This window comes from Medicago sativa, chromosome 3 (genome assembly GCF_051527215.1).
Source record: "Medicago sativa cultivar Bolivia chromosome 3, Bolivia_mono, whole genome shotgun sequence".
NCBI lineage: Eukaryota > Viridiplantae > Streptophyta > Magnoliopsida > Fabales > Fabaceae > Medicago > Medicago sativa.
This window is the reverse complement of record NC_140751.1, coordinates 98,735,807-98,753,822: the sequence shown is the minus strand read 5'-3', so window position 1 is coordinate 98,753,822 and position 18,016 is coordinate 98,735,807. Positions and strand designations below refer to the sequence as shown.

At 30.1% G+C, this 18,016-nt stretch overlaps 1 pseudogene; it reads right to left on the bottom strand.

Annotated features, from left to right (window-relative positions):
- Positions 1–8,453: 8,453 nt before the first annotated feature.
- Positions 8,454–17,876, bottom strand: LOC146942721 (F-box/LRR-repeat protein 14-like; annotated as a pseudogene).
- Positions 17,877–18,016: the final 140 nt, after the last annotated feature.

Genomic DNA, 18,016 nt, shown 5'->3' with positions numbered 1-18,016 from the left:
TAATCAATCAATTTTACAAAATCAATTTTTATACGACAAACTCAAACATACACATTATCTTATGGTGGATTTGGAAGAATATGGGCAAATCTAGTCTACAAGAGAGGATTGAAGTTTGTTACGTCTAATCAAATTTTCATGCTTTCATAATTGAGTTCAACATATGCATCTAATAGTAGCTTCTCCCTACTACCCTTTATAAACAGGGGTCATTATGATTACACACAATCTTGTCATACGCAAGTATGCTTCAACAAGTTGACTATGACAAAAGAAAGCATCAATGAGTTAAGTAGATTTATCGTTGTATCTGTTGGAACAAAATGTGTTTAACAATGAACCTTAAAGAGTTTTGATGATAACAAGGTATTAAAAATTGTAAATTGGACTAGCTAATATTTGTTCAAGTGTACAGGACCACAGTTAAAAAGTTACATCATTGGTTGGTTCTGAATGAGCAAATAAAGAGCAAAAGGAAATGAAGCTTAGATGATTCTGAAGGCAAAGCGCTCCTGAAGTCAAGCTGCTCCTGAAGTCAAGCTGCTCCTGAAGAAATACCGCTCCTGAAGTAAAGCTGCTCCTGAAGAATAGTGCTTCTGAAGACAAGAGGTCCAGAAGCCACATCATCAGAAGCTGAAGAAGCTGCCTCATCAGAAGTCATTTCACCAGAAGCTGAAGATCAACTGGATTTGCAAAACATTCAAAGATTGAAGGATCTACATTGCAAAAGTTGTCTATTGGTCTCGAAAACACAGCAGAAAATCAGTGGAACATTGCAACGGCCATTTCAAAGGTGTTTGAAGGCATGTGCTTGCAATTTGGACGAAAGCGTTGACATTGTACTATTGTACGAATTGTACAGCCACGTTCTCCACTACTCTGTTTTGTGTCCACGCTTCAAGACAAGAAAACAGCTCCAGAATACGGTCTCGCCTGCATATATGTTCCTTTGGATAAGGAATGGATTTCAAATTGGTTCTTCATAGGACAACAACCAAATCAGACAAAAGATCATTGGTGAAAGATCAAGCTTCAACAACGACTCTTTGGTGTGCTGGCAATTTCACAACGTCTCTTTCACACCTCTATATAAAGGAGTGAAGACCTAGAAATTTGGCAATGCAAGAACGCTAAACGAAAGACTCATAACATTTTTACAAGTGCCAAATCTCTGCTGAAATTGTTCTGCATTCACTTAGAATTTCTGTGTCTAAAAGTCATATCTTAGAAATTCTTAAGTCCATTGAGTCTGTATCTGATTTGTATTGAGAGCACCTCTGATTGTATATCAAGTGTTCAACCTTAAACAATTTTCTGTGTAATTTTGTTTAGTTAGGAAGTCTCTTGCAGTTGTGCTTGAGCAGGAAGTCTCTTGATTGTGTTCTTGAGCAAAGGAAGTCTCTAGCTTGTGTGCTTGAGCAAAGGAAGTCTCTTGCTTGTGTGCTTGAGCATTTGTAATCAGATATTACTCATAGTGAAATCTCCTTGGAAGTGCAAGGGGGACTGGACTACTTCCGGATTGTGGAAGGAACCAGTATAATTGCTTTGTGTCGTTCTTCTTCTCTCTCTCTGTTTTATTCCGCTGCATTTAGATTCTGATTATCACTTCAGAAGCTGTCTCACTTAGCTTCTGATCAGTGTGTTCAGTTTTTAGGAGAAACGAAGAATTTTTCAAAACACAATTCAACCTCCCTTCTTGTGTTTTTCTCACCTTCAGTATCCTGCCCAGAATTAGTGGAGAAAATAACATACATATTTGATTCAGTTTTTTGGAGAAAATAATTTAAACTAATAAAAGCACAAAATATAGTTATGCTCAAATGATAAAATACATTACACAATGATAAAGAATCAAAGGAACTATGCAATATAAGTCTTACATCACAATAATTATTAGGCTAAAGTGCATTTTCCCCCCTAACTTTCAAAAACTTGCAATTTTGGCCCCTAAGTACCAAAACCACAATTTAGCCACTTTAAGATTTAGCCCAATTGCAACTTTGGTCCTTTTGACCAATTTTGACCTAATCAACACTGATTTGGCATGCCACATGTGTATTTTTTAATTTTCTTTTTTTAAAAAGCCACATAATCATTTATTAAATTAAATAAATGAAAAAAGAAATTGAAAAATTAAAAAAAATCAGAAATTTAAAAAAAAATAATAGAAAAGGAAAATAAAAAAGGAATAAACGATTCTTCTTCTTTCCATAAAAAAAAGGAATGACACGTGAATTTCTTCTTAAAAAAACACCAAGAATTTCTTCTTTCCTAAATCCAATTCAATCCATTTCATATATCAAAAAACATAACAATCAAACAAGATTTCAATTCCAAATCTAGTGTGTAAAGGCATAAATAGCAGTTGAAATATAAACCACAACAACAGAAGAAACAAGAATAGCCATAACAGCAACAGCATGAGCTGCAGATTTACTCCCACAAGATAACATCCACAATCTTATCTCAATAACATTCACCATCGAAAGCATAAAAAACAAACACCCCATAACAGATCAGAAAGCAACGATTCTCCAAGCTTCTTTACGACGTCGATGCCGGTGTCGCAAGAGGAGCGATTCTCCAAGCTTCTTTTCGATTTTTGGTTTTCATCCCTTGCTTGAAATCTTGAAACCAATTCTCTTATTGGTTTTAATTTTCATATCGAATCGATTCAAAAAGAAGAACAAAAAGATTGAAAATTCAAGAAGGATTGAATTGGATTGGATTGGATTTTGAGGCTAGGTTATTGCAGCACAACAACAATAGCAAACCGATCTTCTTTCCATGATTCATCTTGTTTTCTTTTATCTTTTCAATCTATGGGTTTCTGAATTTTTCCATGATTATTTATTTCTCAGTGATTGTTTCTTCTTTCCGGGTTTTTTCTAGATTACCCTCTCTTGTTTAGAGGGTACAGTATTATCAAAATGTAATATACATATTAAATGTCAAATAAATGAGTAAATTTTTTCTATAAAAAAAAAAATCTATTTTAGGTAACTTTTAATACTTTTAATTTTTATTTAATTATAGACAAGATTACATTATAGTTCCTTTATCTTATTTATTTGTAACACTTTGGTCATTTATCTTTATTTTTTTCCGTTTAGATCTTTTATCTCTCATAAAAGCACATATACATCCTTTTTCTCATTTTTTTTAATTAAAAAAATACATAATTTTATTTTTTTTAAAATATATTTTTATTAAAAATGAAAAAAAATCCAGAAATATGATGAAGATGTTCATCATCTCCATCTTCTTTCTTTGAATCTTCATCATTTTCATTGAATCAAAAAAAATTCTACACAAATATATCTCCAAATAACATGAATTAATGTTATGTTCACCTCAAATCTTCTTTTAAACACAAAAATCAAAACCCTATAGAAAAGAGATTTAGTTTAAAAAAAATAGTTATAAATTGTCACACCGTGTATTATTATTATTTTCTAACTCAATATTCAAACCCGACATAAAAATAACCCCAAAATTGAGAGCAGCTTTGCCCATCAATTTTGTTGTTTCCAGAACAATCTTAACTTTTGTAAAGCCTAACCCTTCCGCCAGTGACTAAGCCTCCACCATCCGCCTTGCAACATTTGTGAAATTAATGTTTTGATTTTTGTGTTTAAAAGAAGATTTGAGATGAATATAACATTAATCCACGATATTTGGAGATATATTTTAGTAAAAAAAAAATTATTTAAAGAAGTTGGAGAAGATTCAAAGGAAGAAGATGAAGATGATGAACTTCTTCATCATATTTCTGGATTTTTTTTTCCTTTTTAATAAAAATATATTTTTAAAAATAAAATTATGTATTTTTTAATAAAAAATGAGAAAAAAGATGTATATGTGCTTTTAAGAGAGATAAAGGACCCAAACGGGAAAAAATAAAGATAAATGACCAAATTATCACAAAAAAAAAAGATAAAGAACCTCAAATGAAATCTTGCCTTAATTATATTTAGGTGTTCAATCTTAATTAATTTACACTACAAGACTGGCTTAGAACAATTAAAATTTCACATCAAATTTCTTTCATCTAAATGTCCTTAAATTTATCTGTTACGTTCATAAAATTTCTTCTTCTCATTTTGATTGTTCAATTTTGTCGTTCTAAACTGCCGCATTTTTCAATTTTCGTGAGAATCGTCGTCGTTTGTTTGATTCCAAATATCGTGAGAATTACCGTTATTTCCAGAACCACGTCAGATATGGTGAGTTGATTTTTCTTTTTGATTTGATTTTTCTTGGTTGTGAGGTAGTTAATTATAACAATTGAGTAAGTCATCCGTTATACTTTAAGGATTGCTAGCAGGTGTTGCCGCTGTGATGTTTTGGGAGTTTGCTAGCATTTTTTTCGGTTGCTGCTTAAATGGTTATGTCATGAGGTTTTTGTTCTTTTGTTTGGACTTAAAGGCTTTGGTTGATAGTGAGGCAGGTCTATGCGTGTTAGCATATTTTATTAGGTTGGCTGCTTAAATAAAAAAAAAAATCACGATACCTGACGCGGTTCTAGAAACAACGACAATTCTCACTATAATTTGAAACTGCAGCACTTTGGAACGACAAAATTGAACAATCAAAATGGGAAGAAAACGAAAAAGAAACAAGAATTGATCAATAGAGAAGAATAAAGAAGAAATTTGAATGAAGGAGATGTTTTTGTTCTCACGTTCGGGGTTGTGGAATGGAAGAAATTTTATGAATGTAAGTGATGAATTTAAGGACATCTAGATGAAAGAAATTTGATGTAAAAATTTGATTTGTTATAAGTCTTGTAGTGTAAATTAATTAAGATTGAACACCTTAATATAATTAAATAAAAGAGTAAATTACACTCTTCTCCCCTCAAAGATTCTTGAATTACAATAAAAGAGTAAATTACACTCTTCTCCCCTCAAAGATTCCTGAATTACACTCCCCTCCCCTGTTATGTTAAAATATACGCTCCCCTCCTCCCTTATTCCAAACATATTAGAAAACATTTCATTCCTCTCCCTTAAGAGAAGCTTGAATTACATTATTCTCTCTTCTTATGTTAAAATCTACTTCCTCAATATTTTCTTTTTAATAATCTAACAAAATAATAATAATAATAATAATAATCTAACACACTTAAAAAAAAAATATTGCGGGTCTATTTTAACATAATCAAAATTTGAATACATATTTTTCGCTTTTTTTTATTCACAATTACATTAACATATAGTTTTAAACTCTATTATAAAATATGAAACAACCAAAAAATAAAATTACAATAATTACTAAATACAGTAAAATATGGTTATTTAAAAATTAGTTTTATACTATAAATTATAAACTTAATAGCAAAATATTTAAGTTTAATTACCATTGATATTTAAATTATAAAGAAATGAATTTATTTTTCTTAAATGGTGGTTAGTATATATCATAAAAATATTTATTTATGTTAAAATAGATTAAAGTGTAATACATGTTTAATTATTAAGGGAGAGGGTTGTAATTCAAGCATCTTAGATGGAGAGGAGTGTAGATTTTATTTTTAAAGGGAGGGAAGTGTATATTTTAACATAAGAGGGGAGGGGAGTGTAATTTACTCTAAATAAAAAATTAAAAGTATTAAAAGTTACCTTATCATTAAGATGAACTTTTTTATTTTTAGAAAAAATTGATTCATTTATTTGACATTTAATGTTGTCTATGCATATTACATTTTGATTGGTTGATATTATGAGAGGGTAATTACCCCCTAAACAAGAGAGGGTAACGTAGTTCTCACCTGGATCACATTTTTTTTTCTTTTTTCTTTTCCTTTTCTATTTCTTTCCTTTTCTTTCTCCACGATTCTTTTTTCTTTTGAATCATGATGTTTCTTTTTTCATTTTCTTTTCTATTTTTTTTTTAATTTCTGATTTTTTAATTTTTCAATTTCTTTTTTCATTTATCTAATTTAAAAAAGGCTAAAGAGCACTTTTCCCCCTTAACTTTCAAAAACTTGCAATTTTAGCCCCCTAAGTACAAAAACTACAATTTTGGCCTCCTAAGATTTAGCCCTTTGCATCTTTGGTCCTTTTGGTCAATTTTGACTTATTCAACGCCTACGTGGCATGGCAGGCCACGTGTGTAATTAATTAATTAAAAAATTTAAAAAACCAAAAAATCAATTTTTAAATTAAATAAATGAAAAAAAGAATTAAAAAATCAGAAAAAAAAATCCTAATTAATTTTCTCTTCTTCTCCAGCGACACACACTTCAAAATTATGACCTTTTTCACTTCTTCAAAAACAAAATCACCAAAACAACTTCAAAATTCAAACTTTTTTCACCTTCAAAATCAATTCTAGCATTTCTTTCACTACAACAAGCTTGACAAAACCCACCAATCAAATCCAAGAACAAAAACTTCAAAAGGGTATGAAGAAAAACCTTATCACACCTGCATCAAACAAAAATCAGGAACAAGTTCAATGAAGAAAAACAAGACTTGAATTGAATCTTCTGTAAGATCTGCAAGGACAACATAAGCAAGCAATAAAAAGCTATGTACGGTGCTTTTTTGAGTTTTTGTAACAAAGATAAAAGTGTTGTTGTTTAGTGTTTTGTGTTGAGTTCGTGGGAGAGGATAAGAGAATAGAGAAGGGAGGTGGCTATGGTGGAGAGGTTGGTGGATAGGAATACTGAGACAAGGAGAGTTTGCTTGTTAGGATAATAGTGGTTCTACTATTTTGATTTGGGTTGTTAATTTTTTGGATTTTGAATTGAATGAGTTGGTAATTTTTGTTTGTTTGGGTTGGGTTGGAAGAGATGAAGATAGACATGACCATGACGAAGAGTTTTCGTTTTTTTTTTTCTCTTATTTTTTAATTCTTTTTTTTAATTTATTTAATTTAAAAATTGTTTTTTTTGGTTTATTTAATTTTTTTAATAAATTAATTACACACGTGGCCTGCCACGTAGGCGTTGAATAAGTCAAAATTGACCAAAAAGACCAAAGCTGCAAAGGGGCTAAAACTTAGGGGGTCAAAATTGTAGTTTTTGTACTTAGGGGGCCAAAATTGCATGTTTTTGAAAGTTAAGGGGGGAAAAGTGCACTTTAGCCTTTAAAAAATGATCATGTGGCTTTAAAAAAAAAAGAAAATTAAAAAATACACATGTTGTATGCCAAATTAGGGTTGACTAGGTCAAAATTGGTCAAAAGGACCAAAGTTGCAATGAAGCTAAATCTTATGGGGGCAAAATTGTGGTTTTTGTACTTAGGGGATCAAAATTGCAAGTTTTTGAAAGTTAGAGGGGAAAAGTGCACTTTAGCCTAATTATTACCTACTAAAAATGGCAAAAACAAAACCGTCTCCAAAATATAAAGTTTTTTCATTTTCTAAATCTTGATTTTTCGTCATCCAAGTATGTTTGTTAGTGTAACTTCACTTGATAATGAATGATGAGTAGTATTGTAGCATTAGTCTTGTGGGGAAAAGCATGATTTATGACCTGCAAGTATTTCTGAAACATTTACCTACAAAGTGAAAAGGCAAGACATTTAAAACACAATCGCTATGCAAAGGAGAAAACATTCTCTAACAAATCATCATAAAGTAATGATCTGGAGTTTGTTTAACATTCCATATATTATATACTTTCAAAAAAAATATCATAACATAACAAACACATTGCCTCAAACATTCCACAAGTGAAAGGAATTCCACAAGTAAAAAAAAATAAAAGACATGGACTGAGTTATGACCTGAAGCCAATCACAAAATCCATATTCATAAATGTATCACCACTAAGAACTTACTTTTGAAATTTTAACCAGTCAGTACAATATATATACCACTTAGGTTCTGTTTGGATTGTTGGAACAAAACGAAACGGAGCGGAATGAAATAGAATGGAACGGAACGGAAAGGAAAAGAGATTTCATTCCCTTGTTTGGAAATTTTATGCATATTTCCATTCCATTGTTTGGTAGATTTGATCATATGTGGGAGAATATGTAATCAATATTGAATATTGATTGGTCTATATTCCAAAGAAAAAGATCGGGTCTAGTATATTATGTCACATGTTGTAATCAAAATGTAATCTAAACCATAAGCATGGAAAATTATAGAATGAGACACGCCATTGTTTGGTATATTTGATCTTATGAAGGAAAAATACTTTAGCAGATAAAATTAACAGCAGAAAAATGTGTGTTACAGCAAGTATATATGCAATACTCATGCTGCCAAGAACTACAATAAATATCCAAGTAATACAGTTCAAGGCAAGGCTACGAAAAGCTACACAATGTAAGGCTGCATATAACACCCTTGCAATACAAAATAACTGGAGCGTTTATCATCACGCACAACCTAATGAGCATATCCTTTTCTTAAAAGTAATTAGAGACATAAATTGAAAACAAAAAACATCTTACATTTCAAAGTTCAAACTTCCACAGAGCAGCTTCAGAATGCTAGCAAACAAGACAACCATGACGCGAAAAGAGTTCCCTCTCTCTATCTTTGAAATGATAAGGGAAAGGAACAAATATCTTTCTCAATGATGACCTTGAAAATACTATTGAGGTAATAAAATCAGCATGGACTTTATAGCAATACCTCAAGTTGATCTCTCTCAATTGTGTGCAGTTTTCTACCACATGTTTCATTCCTTTTTGTGTGACATACAAACAATTTTCTAGAAACAGTTGCAAAAGCCCGCGACAACTCTTTGAGATTACATATAGTTTTTCATGATGAAAGTTTTAGTGTTTAGCCATAGATCAATAGATACAAATTATAGCATATCATCAATAACAAAAAAAGGAACAAGAGATTGTGTACTTTTGAATTAGGTTGATGAAGGATAACCGTGGACAACGGCGACAACTATGAGAGGGGTAACTACTCTCATTCCGTCTAGCTCTAGGTTTTCTCACCAATCTTCAGAATAATTAACCGTCTAATGGGATGACGTTTAAATAGCTAAACGGCTGAGGGCAGGGACCTCTCATTGGGCTTATCTAAATGGTCCAACCCATCACGGTCCATTTAGTAACAAAAGCCCAATCACTCAAATTCATCATATAATTAGTGCTTAACACAATAGACCGTAATTTATATTATGACATCAACTTATAATAATTGATTATTGTCAATCCATAATTGATTAATTAAATAATTAATCCAACAATCTCCCACTTGGATGACAATACTCAATTACTGAAAAAATAAAAAAATTCACTTGTCATAAAGAATTTAAAAATTTAAAATTACATGTATGGTCAAAGCACTAATCATTCAAAAGAGAAGTAAGCTTTAATGCTGCAGAAATTGAATCCGATAGGGAAAACAAATCATACAGATCAAAGACTCACTTTTCTAACAAATGATGAATCTATAGTGACACATTTGAATTAAAAGAATATGTCAGTAAAGAATAGCCCAAGCATTTTATAAATGCTATAACAAACTCCCACTAACCCAAAATAACATAGACTTAATCAAATCATTATGAGTTACAATACTCATATATAAGTATGTGGTTAGTGGTTCTGCCAATGAGTTTTCAATTCCATAAAAGTCATATATCCACATAGGTATAAGAGTAGTAATTACTTATAGGGATAGCCTATAAAGAGATAGTAATTACATTTAGTCAAAGTCGATAAATGTTCAATGACATTCAATTAATCCAAGTTTTATAAAAAAATGTGACTATGAAAATCCATAAAAGCAAAATAGGAAATTCAATAATCCCCAAATTGGATTAACATAGACACGTAGTTTAAAGAAAAATATGTGGATTAATGTGGCCACTAGAATGTCAATAACAAAAGAACATTTATGATTATCTCAAATTATAATTACCACAAGAACACAATATCATACTCGATAGGAGTATTGATGTTATACATTGTACTTACTATTTATGACCTTAAAATGTGGAATGTTGGTAAAACAGAAACACAATGTATATTTGCATGCCAAGAAGTTATTGTGCATATTCCAACAAAATTGACTTAAGCATCCAATTATGATGCTCATTGAGATCGATAGAATTTTAACATATATCTCAATATAATAGAATGAGACTAAAGTTTAAAGTCTCTTAAGCTATGCCATATTTTATAGTGTGCACAAGAGTATATGGCGATAACGACAATAATATTGTGTACACATTTCTCTTCATCTCACATATATATAAAACAAAAGTGAGATTTCTCATTTGAGCTCATAATATATAATATTGTGTACACACTCCCACTGATCCCACATATATATAAACAAGAGTAAGTGGAATTCTCATTAGTGATCACTGATACAAAATATTATGATAATGTAATATTCAACAGTGGGATACTCAATTACTAGTGCAAGATCATCAACATAAGTGGTTATATAATTTTAGCCAATAGAGTTTCATGAACTCAACCACATATTTTGCACATGAGCATAGCAGAATTATTAACACAAGTGGTAACTCAAAGATAATATGAAACCCCATAAATACATATTTTATCAATGGCAGATATTATCAAGACTTGGGTTTCGTAGTTAACCACATATTATGCATTTACAATTAAGGAGAACATAAATTTTCATTTAAGAATTTTATAACACAAGATCTCCTTTTCACAATTAAAATTCCACAGAATTTTATAAACATAGTAACCGTTATATGACAGAGTATGATGATTATATAAAAAATTTATCATCCTATGAGTGAGATGAGTCTCTAAAAATAGGATATAAGACTCTTTTCACAATTTTAATAACTCACTCAAAACTCAAACGCTACAATTATACTTACACAAATTTGAGAAACAATTAGGTTACAAGCAGCGGAAATACACAAGACTTATATTTTATTATTATTGAGGATATAAGAGAAAATAGTCATAAGCTTCCATAAGTATTAAAGAATAGCAATAACATAATTAATATCCTCAATATAAGTCTCTATTTCATATCTAAAATATGAAAACAAATAAATATATTTGTTTATGAGATATAGTTAGTTGACATGTAGAATTTTTCTCACTTGTTGAAGAATGATAGTTAAACTATCTTACCCACAAAAGGATGATTATGTTAAGTAATGTCATACCGATAGGGTATGTCCATCACGTTACACAATACATAGCAATGATTCTCCCACTTGATAGAGAATAGACAATGATAGCTGAATTAAAAAGGTTTGAAAGATATTTTAAATAAAATATTCAACTATTTCTCTATCACAAAATGATATGTTAAGTAACGTCACACCGATAGGGTATGTCCGTCACTCACATAACAAAGGGATAGTAGCAATCCGATATATATATATATATATATATATATATATATATATATATATATATATATATAAATCACATTTAGGTAGAAATTTAATTCAAAATGTAATAATATTGGATTGCAAAATTTATACAATTTTCTACATGTCTTTTAACAAAGTAACTTACTTATATTAATCTCATTCAAGGATCTTAACGATAATAAGTAAGAACTATATCATCACAATGTACCATTCTTATGTCTTACAAAATTTAAACATTGATAGAGTATTCTAATTATAATTGACATAAGTATAAACATTTTAGGTACATTGAATAATAACAATTATGTTAATAACAACACACCGATAGGGTATGACTGTTACCAATATAATGCTAATCTATTTAACAAAATTTGCATAATTGTACCCACGATAGGTGAGATTACAATTATACAAATAAATAATGTTTATGCTTAAGAGAATATGATACAATAATATCATGCATAAACAATTATACTTAAATTTACTCAACTTCGGTCATATTCAAATGATAGAAAAATGTGCTTAACAATATTTTAAATTAGCACATCATAAATATGACTTTAGAATTTCTTTTATATGAAGTAGTATAATAACAAAAGTTGTTATTTGGAATAGAAGTGTGTCAAATAGTTTTCTAATTTATCCAGAAAAGAACTCTTAGAATAAATTTTTTCAATACTCCCACTATAAATTAGAAAAAACACAAATACAAAATGGAGCATTATAGTAAGAAAATAGTATATAACAACAGAGTTCTGTTTAGAATATTCTGAAAAAGGATTTCACTTCTATATAGGATATCATAATTGCACAACAAAAGAGAAGAAGAACAAAATTTCTTCATATGTGCAATAATAAGCAATAAGTCACAAGAGGATAAAATAATTAAATAACAACTTACCTCGCAGAGTGTGACATTCATCCTTATACTTAGAGCCACTGAATTTTGATGACTTAACGAGAATATCTTATAATATAGTCATCTCAAAAATATTCATCAATAGAGAATAAGCAATTATAAATAAGCATAAGTGAGACTCTAATTATAAATCAATATGATTTATATAAGAATTCAGATGTAAGGATGATACATATTTCAAAAATTGCCTCCATTCTTAATAAGTTGTTTTGATAATAGTTAACAGATAAACAACAAAGAGGCTTACAAATTTTAATTCATCATTATAATTTTAGCATAAAAAATGCAATAATGCATTATTTACTATATACAAAAATACATAGTTTAACATAATTGTGATCCAAATATTTAATTGCGACAAGACACACTAATAGTATTTATCACAAAATTTAGAGTAATAAATTACGGGTCTAGATTAGAGAGTATAGCAGAAAGCATAATGTATATTAAAGAGAAATATGTCAATATTATATTCAATTAATATAAATGACATATATATACAACTCACTATACTCATTTTGAAAACAAAATATTATGAGGACCCTTCAAAACAATTTGTGACAAGAATCGAAGACAAGTGTCTTAGTTTAAATATGTTGCGAAAAGAATGATCAATTAGTGAACTTTGGATCTTTATGCTAAGATAATATGAATTCAAGAATATCTTACATTAGAATATTTATAATGCCAAGAATATTTAAAATCGTAAAATATAAATTAATTATACTTGGCATTAAAATTAACAAAATTGAGCCTTCTATAAATTCACAATAGTAAATATAAGAGAGAATTTTCAAAAACAGTTTAAGCTCAAATATTGAGAATACATGATTTGAAATAAATTATTCTCAATTTAATCGATATATGATCTTTTCAAGATTTGACAAAATTTTGAAATCCATGCATCAAAAAAATACAATATCAACAATTCTCAAAAATATATTAGTTTATACAAGATATTTGAGACAATAATATAAGACTGAGTCTAAAGATTCTTCACAATACTAACACTTTAAAAGAATAATTTACATAAGTGTTATATTTTAGACTCAAATCTAAAGAATGCATGATTTAAAAGAACATATGATTTTCATATCAATTTACATCAAAAATTTAGAGATTTCAAAAAGTAATTTAAAATCCCAAATTTTAAGGTATAAAATAAATCAAATCTTCTGAATATTTTGGGTACAAGAGAAATTATGTTTTTATCCCAAAATAATATAATATTAACTAGTTAGTTTGGGGATTAAAAATACCTCAATGAGTATTTTCTCGAAGTGTCATAAACGAGTAAGAAATCTTCCCACAAAAATAAGAATATGATACTTTAAAATATAATTTATCCCCAAATAAAATTAGAACAAATATGTATATGTCAACAATTCCAAAAAATATTTACCAAAATTTTAGAATGGTAAATATTATTTATCTGGTTAAAATAAAATGACATTTGGAATTTTAAAATAATATAATTTTTTTTTAAAATACGCGCGCGTGTGGAACACGCGCCTAAGAGCTTCTTCTTCGCCCGGATAACTGAAAACGGGTCGAAATGACCCGTGATTAACCCGATTCGATCTTGCTCGTAAGATGACGAAAATTGACGATTCAATTCGATTTGAAATCGCGATTGAGAGACAAAGGGAAACCACATATCAATTTTGTGGATTATTGACTCAATCAGAGATTAAAAAATTAGGGTTCTTGACAAAATCCGAATATAAATCAATATGATTTCTTATAGAATACCCAACGATTTACTTTGGTTTTTAGGTAGTAAGAACTCCATAAATTTGATGAGAAAAAAACCCTTTATAATTTGTTCAGAATCGTTGATCCAGTTAGAGAAAGAAAAAAAAAATTGCAAATCGAAAAATAAATTCGGGTCTAGTAATCGACAACATACACCAAAAGAATTAGCCAACCATCTATTGTCTGGTTATTTTCAAACTGAATTATCGTTTAAAAACAAAACTCAAGGTATTTGATTAATTTGAAAATTGTCAATTATGGTCAAAACCTCACATATGGCATGGTGTATATCGAAACATATTACAGAGTATATTTAATTGAAAGAATCAACCAAACACGTAATAAGGTACAAAGACAATAGCCATAAATTGTATATACGTGGCTCTGATACCAATTGATGAAAGTTTTAGTGTTTAGCCATAGATCAATAGATACAAATTATAGCATATCATCAATAACAAAAAAAGGAACAAGAGATTGTGTACCTTTGAATTAGGTTGATGAAGGATAACCGTGGACAACAGCGACAACTATGAGAGGGGTAACTACCCTCATTCCGTCTAGCTCTAGGTTTTCTCACCAATCTTCAGAATAATTAACCGTCTAATGGGATGACGTTTAAATAGCTAAACGGCTGAGGGCAGGGACCTCTCATTGGGCTTATCTAAATGGTCCAACCCATCACGGTCCATTTAGTAACAAAAGCCCAATCACTCAAATTCATCATATAATTAGTGCTTAACACAATAGACCATAATTTATATTATGGCATCAACTTATAATAATTGATTATTGTCAATCCATAATTGATTAATTAAATAATTAATCCAACATTTCATCGTCAACTCTTGTATGGGACAAGTTCAACACCTCCAATTTGAGAACTTCAAAGTTCATTCCATGCAGTTTCACTCTCGAACAACCGGTTAAGTTCAAGTGTCTAATGTTACAACATCTCCATAAAACACAACCAATACCTTTGTTGCATATTTCATGGCAATACTTAAAATCAAGCGACTGCAAATCGGGAAAACAATCGGTGATGAAGAAAAAGTCGTTGCGATCTATAATTTACGTTGAAAGAAGTGAGTGAAGTCAAAGTTGTAACATTTTGAGAGAAAGCTCGCAATCCATTGGCAAGATTGGTGGGTGTGTTGGAGAGATGGAGTGATCGAAGTTTCAATGGTAAAAGAGATATTTGGATGAGAAGTAGGTTGATATCATTACCGTAGTCTATGGAAAGGTTGAGGGAGTTAAGGTTGGAGAATCTTTGGAAGAGACGACGAAGGAAACAAAAGTGCTTTGGAGCAAGTATAGTGAGAGAGAATCGGAGAAGGTTGGTGATTGAGAGGAACTGCTTTGAGACAACGGATAGATGTTTCAAGTAGTAGTTGTTGCTGATGTTACCGTCACCATCGGTGAAGAATTTGAAGACACATTCCCAACACTCATCAGGTAAATAGAAATATGCTGCTGTAATGGTTGTCATTTTTGTGGAAGAAGAAAACAATTGTTGTTGGGAAGATTTGAGAGAGTTACTTCTCTTTCTTTTCATATTGATGTTGTTGCTGCTGGTGATAGTTGCGCTATCTGTGAGGGTTTGCAAGTTTAAGATTAGGTTAAACTTATACGAACAATATTAAAAATGAGACAGAATCAAGGGATCAGAGCTTGTAAAAAAAAAAAAAGAATCAGGGATAAGATATAAATATTCCAAAAAAAAGAAAAAAGATATAAATATTCTTTGTCAAAAAAAAATTATTTTTCTAAATTTTAACTCGAGAGACTGAATTATTTGCTGCAATAATATGTTTATGCTTACTAGAGATAAGTTTATTGCTTGCAAAAATAAATTTATTGGCTCCCTAAATAAGTTTATTTTTTCCAAGAATGATAATACTGCTGGAAAAATAAGTTTATTGTTTGCAAAAATATATTTATTGACTGACCTCTTAAAATATTGCATTCAAAAATATGTATATTGTTCGCGACACTAAGATTATTGCCTGCAAAAATATTTTGATTGAGTGCAGAAATATTATTAATATTATTTGTTGCAGTGATATGTTTATTGGTACCAAAAGTAAGTTTATTAATTGTAAAAATAAATTTATTGGCCTCCTAAATAAGTTTATTTTCTGCAAGAATAAATTCATTAACTACCAAAATAAGTTTTTTTTTTTTGTCAGGTAGCTTAGTGGCTAGAATTCACCTTATAAGGTGAATAAGTGGGGTGTCCGGGGTTCGAACCCCGGCCCCTGCATATAATAATGCATTGTTCTAACAACTGAGCTATGCTCACGGGACACTACCAAAATAAGTTTATTGTGTGCAAAAATATATTTATTGACTACCCACACATTTTTTTTGAAAGACTGACTACCCAGACATGGTTATTGCATTAAAAAATATGTTTATTGTTTGTCATAATAAGATTATTGCCTGCAAAACTATGTTGATTGAGTGCGAAAATATTATTTGTTGCAATAATATGTTTATGGGTACCAAAAATTAATTTATTGATTGCAAAAAAAAAATAAAAAATTGGCGTATATTTTCTACAACAATAAGTTTATAGCAATGCTATATCTCTAGAAAAACAACATCAAGAATTCTTCAAGAATAAAGAGCAGCCAATCACAATGCACTATTTGCCACAATTCAAGGAGGTGTGGCTGAAAAATAGGAAGTAAACAAATAAATCATGCAATTAAAACTTGTTGAAAAATTCTTGATGCTATTTTTCTAGAGAAATACACCCTCCAGTCACTATTATAAGCAAAACTTTACATTTTAGATTCATTTATTAAATGATGTATATGGTCTTTATTATAAACCACATACATCATTTAAGGAATGAATCTAAAATGTAAAGTTTTGTTTATAATAGTGACCGGAGGGTGTAGCATTTTTCATAAGCTTAATGACTGCCAAAAATTTATTGATTGCAAAAAAAAAACTTGGCGGCTTCCTAAATATGTATATTTTCTGCAACAATAAGTTTAATGACGGCCAAAATAAGTTCATGGCATGTGCAAAAATATATTTATTGATTACCCACACATGGATATTGCATTCAAAAATATGTTTATTGTTTGCAACAATAAGATTATGGTATGCAAAAATATGTTGACTGAGTGCAAAAATATTTTATCAAAGAGGCAGCAAGATATTTGATAGACAATTTATACAAGTGTATTAAATTGTTACCAAGTAATAAAGCGACAAGTGGAGTATCATATGAGGGATTATCATTATCTCAGGTATGTATTGAATTCAGGTGAAAGCTTTAAGACTTTTGCATAATAAAATTAAATACATAAAATAACTGAATAAAAAAATTTAAATTAAATAAATCCAACATATAAAATAGAGGTTCATCTGGAAACCCTTTAGTTATTCATGGTGACTAAAGACAAATTACAAAAAAAATAAAACATACCCTAAAGACTTGAAAAGACAAATTACAAAAAAAATAAAACATACCCTAAAGACTTGAGTGAGGAGAGAGATTACTCCCTTGAAGCTCCTGATGTTTGCTTTCCTCTTGAACCACTTCGTTCTGAATGAATAATTGTGAATGAGATGGGTTGAATTTATAGACTTGTTTCCATGAAAAAAATAGCAAAAAACAGTTATTTCCCGAAATAATACACTCGGGGGTGTGCATACCACACCCGAGGGTGCATAAGTGTATTTTTGCGCATACGAGGTTGCCAGGTTCACACTCGGGGGCGCACAAGCGTGTTTTTGCCCACCAGGGGCGCATGAGTGCTTTATCCGCGCGTAATCGTTTGTTTCTTCGTCTTTTGGGGTGCTTTTTTCAATAGAACTTGTCTTGGGACTTGGAACATAATTTTTCCTTTTTGCAATATCTTCAAAGGCCTCTTGAATCTCCATTCATTGTCTTCCCAAATTCTCATAAAATGCTTTGTTTTGCCGATTTGCATGATGTTCCCTTGAATTACATTAAAAACACCCTAGAACTGCTTGGTTTTGGGAAAACTAGAATTACATGATTCAAAATGAAAACATTACAA